At 39.9% G+C, this 4,435-nt stretch overlaps 1 long non-coding RNA gene across 2 annotated transcripts; it reads left to right on the top strand.

Moving 5' to 3' along the window:
• The first annotated feature begins 2,024 nt into the window (after positions 1-2,024).
• On the top strand, positions 2,025-3,861 carry LOC135367831 (uncharacterized). 2 transcript variants are annotated; one of them, XR_010414542.1, is made up of 3 exons: positions 2,025-2,125; positions 2,692-2,752; positions 3,160-3,861. It is a non-coding gene; the product is annotated as an uncharacterized LOC135367831 (long non-coding RNA). The 2 variants fall into 2 exon arrangements; XR_010414538.1 differs by having other exon boundaries at positions 2,692-3,861.
• The last annotated feature ends 574 nt before the right edge of the window (positions 3,862-4,435 follow it).

The raw sequence follows: 4,435 nt of genomic DNA, 5'->3' as shown, positions 1-4,435 counted from the left end.
AAGTCCAAGGAAAAAAAGAAAAACCTTTTGAGCGCGTTTTTTGATGCCGGTTTGAGCTCCATATGTATGCCGTTATGGTGCACGACTTTAGTAAGGGAGAGCAGGGCAAAACGCGCCGCGGGGAAAAACGCGACACTTTCCAATTTCAAATATTACATTTTTTTCATGTTCCAGTATGACGGGATCTTTTATATTTATAAGCTGTGATGTCCAGGTGGACACATAATCTTCCTGGTACATTTGTTTATCCATACTTAAAGAAAATAAACAGAAATAACAAACCGCAAATTTGTGGCGTGTTTTGCCCTGCTCCCCCCTAATAAAGGCGGAGCATGTTCCAGCATTTGCTGTCAAAATGAGGTTCTAGAGAACGCACATTTCAATTTGGTGTGGATCTCGTTTGTAGGAACGTGAGCTTGCACTTAGACCACTATGTGTGTATAGTATGTTGTCTAGTGCGTTTAGTCGTTAGTCAGAATATACGCATAAAGATAATATACCGTTACATGTCACTGTTCTTTGTCAAAATTTGAGATTATTTTGCAGCAGGCGTCGCCCTGGGTCTTTCAGCGCAGTTTTTCTAGCAAATTAAAAAAAAAGTACAATTTGTCGTGCTGTGTTCACAAGCAAGAAGCTGTTAAACTATACCTACACAACATAACATGTCTGTCTGCTGCATTCTAGTAACTTTAAAGTAACTATGAATTTCCCGAGCCCCCATAATTTTTCTCTTTTCTTTTCTTTTTTTTTTTCTGGAAATGGTTCTTCTGTCGGTCTGTCACAACAAGCAACGCAACCACCCACCCACCTCCGTGGCAACGAGATTTGTATTGCCAAGACACGCTGGCCTCTAGCGATTCACCGCAACGTTGTATCGCCGTGAGCAATGGTGTGTGGTAGTTGCCTGGCGTTGCAACTTATATTTACGTGTTGCAAATCGGACAACAAAGCAAATTGGCTTGTGCTCCATAAAACCCCAATCATCATCATCATAACTACCACTAGCTGTTCATCTACATATACACATTATATGCTACACATGCGTAATTTTTGTGCAAATACAAGCACAGGATGCACTCCATTTTACACTGCCACACAGCTCATCTAACAACTGTATTGGCATCAATGTTATCAACAAGTAAAGGCTGAAGTCCACCAGCTATATGCAATGTAAAGTCGCTGCATTGGCTTTACAGGATGCACACAGAACAGGTTGAGCAGTACACCAATGATAGAGTAATGCTTTGTAATTTTTGGTAATGCAAAACAAAGCACAGAGAGTTGTAGTAGAAACAAAATCTCCTGACGACATGGTGAATTAAACGTAGGCTTCTTTGTCTTAAAGGTGAGCTGCAGAGCATTTACTACAGTTGTTCTGGTATGTTGCACCGGCGAAAGTGTTTACTGCCATATACTTGTGCCCACCTGTTTGAGAGAAGAAAAAGGGGTACACCTACGCAACCGTATGCAACTCCAGTTCTGGTGAATGGAAATGAATGTAGTCCACCTGAGTAATGATTATAAGATAAAAAAACAAAAGCCTGCACCTCTTGAAAGCAACCTAGGTTATTAAGTGTCCGCAAGAAAATGTCCTCCTCAATATCATATTTGTGCACATGATAACGTAAACTGAAAACAAACAAACAAAACTCCCGAACAATATACAGAGCCCGAATGGTAGGTTAAACAACACTGCAAAGAAGAATCTCGAAGGGCGCTGCACACCATTTGTCTCCTCTGAATAGTGAATTGCAGTGATAATGCTGTCTCCCCTCAGGAATTTGAAGCGCCGTTGAGGAGTTACCTATAAGCATGAAAGCAGATGAGTGAAGAGTAAGTAATGGATACATATGTTCAATATAATATATGGATATTCTGTAAAGGTACAGTTTCTAAGACACTGCTAAGGAAAGTCTATTTTTATCAACAGTGTACCGCCTGAGTTAAGTGACTAGCACTGATCTCGATTGTAAAAGGCTGGATCGCGGATAGGGAGCGCGAGCGTGAAGAAACCGGCCGCCATCTTACGGTGCTCACAACAGTCGCCGCAGCGATCATGGCAACTTCTTGCAATTACGGTCGTACCAAACGTACTGGCAAGGTTACAGGGCCTAAATTTATACAGGTGAGTCACTCGTTATCGAGGAATAAATAGGCGTTCATTCTGTATATTTAGTTGACCATTATGAAGTGTTTTTTTGTCCAAAACGAGCACTGGATGCAGGTTGCTTTATCGCTCTTCCGATGTTCAATCGAGCACACTTGCATTTTACCCGGCGGCAAATACAGTTTGAGTGCATAATATGCTTGAAAGAACACGTTACACTACACAGGTAGTGTTGTCATCAATATATGTGCGAGCACTCGAGCGCTTTTTTGCATGCATTGCTAGCATGGTACACGGTGTTCTCTGCGGAAGCAAGTGCCACATTCATTTCTTTGAATTACCTTCACGCGCAAGTTCGGTATTACGTCATAATGAGACCACGATTGTCACCTTTTTTCATGTATTGGTATTGTTTTGTGCCTTGGTTTGATTTGTGACAAAGAATCCTACGTAACGGTGGTGTGGCGCGACTTGAATAACGCCTTTGTCTGAGCTGTATTGTCAGCTTGTTACGATAGTAATAATTTGTAGCGTGTCGCGCTATTTGAAGCAGTTTTTAAGGCAAAAGTGGTCTCTCAATACAGGTTTCGTCATGAGGGCTACCCAGTGAATAATCTGTGTAGTGTGATACGGCTGGGTGTACAGGTAAGTGTCACGTTCCCCATCCACTGGTTTCTACTTTACAGGAAGGAACAACCTCAGTGCACGCAAGGTGGTTAGCCTCTCTCAGTTTTGCATATTTTCTTACATGTTCACATCAGAAATACACCTTACACTTTAGGCTCCTTCACCCAGCAATATAATAATTAGAGATTATAATTCTTTTTAGAAGAGTTCCCCATATTCTTTCTGAATAGTTTTTCATCTTTTTAATTTTTAGAAGATACACGGATTGTAAACCATGTTTTAAACTGATGTTTTAACATTTGTCCAATGCATTTATTAAACAACATATTCATTTTTAACTGGTTGCACCCAAATCAATGTTCTGATGTATTATTTCCTTTGTTGTCGATGCACCATAAAAATTGGAATAATCATCATCAATGCAGGTTACTTCACAGCTGCCTCGACATACTCAAGAAATGGGTGCAGAACCTGCGTAATGCCCACAAACTTTGACTACCACAGCACCTCCAGAAAGTAAAGGCATATGTGTCACGTGGGATTTTTAAAGGCGTTCACAGTATATAATACCTTGTATTAACTGTTGTACATGTAAGCCGTCTCTACAGTACACTCTCAGAAATTAAAACCGTGAGAACCGTGATAATTGTTTCAGTTAATAGGGCATGCACATATATGCTATAAGAAAATTATTTCTTGAGAATGCACTTCTCTGGCTACTGGTGTTGTTTACATCTACTGTTGATCACATTCATTTATCACGTATTATATTCTTATATATACTATTATGTTAACACATATTTGATCACATTAAATTCAAAATTCATCATATATAAGAAAATACCAGGAGGGAAGTTGCTATTCATTGCTCATTCTAACCTAAAATTGAGTGCTACAAATTTAGAGAGAGTACCTGTCCATTGTCATTCCTAAAATATATATTGTCATTGTAGCAAGGTCATAAAACAATAAATGTAGTCTTTTGTGACCTCCCTGCACGTTCATTGTATCCTGAAACGCATAAGTGCAAGAAATAACTTGAATAAACTTGATGTTGTATATACTTGATATAAAATGTTGAATAATATAATGTATGATATAAAATGTTGAATAAACTTGAACTTGTATATTCTCTTTACTCACCATCAGTGACCTTCTTTACAAAAGCATATCGTGTTAGATTTTTTTTGTTTACGTTTCACAGACTGGGTACACGAGGGCCAAAATGACAAAATCACAACTGTTTCAAGCTCCAAATCGTCCTGCTGCAATTATCCTGTTGCAGACCATACGTGTGTAGTGCAAGAAGGCCCTTGCACATCAAAATCTAAGATGGGAGTTAAACTAAATGCAAAGTGGTTCCTATGAGAGACTTCGATGCTGAACAAAATTGTGCAAACTGCGGAAGGTGCCATAGAAGATGTTCAGAAAGCGTGTCTGGTCTCACAACGGTGCTACGACGCTCTCTATTAGATGACGATGATACTCATTGGAGTTTCAGATGTGCAGCTGCATTTTTTCGAACATGCTCCACATAACAAGCATGACAAAGTCAGCACTGGATAGCAGGCCCCCCGTTCCTAAGCAGCGTTGCTCACGCTGCAGTTGTATTCAGCAAAAGCATGTGAGTACTCGAGAAGGGCATTCAGTTTGGCACAACCGCGCCTGCAAATAATCAACAAATGAAGGAAGAAACAAACA

Source organism: Ornithodoros turicata, chromosome 1 (genome assembly GCF_037126465.1).
Source record: "Ornithodoros turicata isolate Travis chromosome 1, ASM3712646v1, whole genome shotgun sequence".
In the NCBI taxonomy this organism is placed as follows: domain Eukaryota; kingdom Metazoa; phylum Arthropoda; class Arachnida; order Ixodida; family Argasidae; genus Ornithodoros; species Ornithodoros turicata.
The sequence above is the reverse complement of the archived record's forward strand: the minus strand, read 5'-3'. Positions and strand labels throughout refer to the sequence as shown.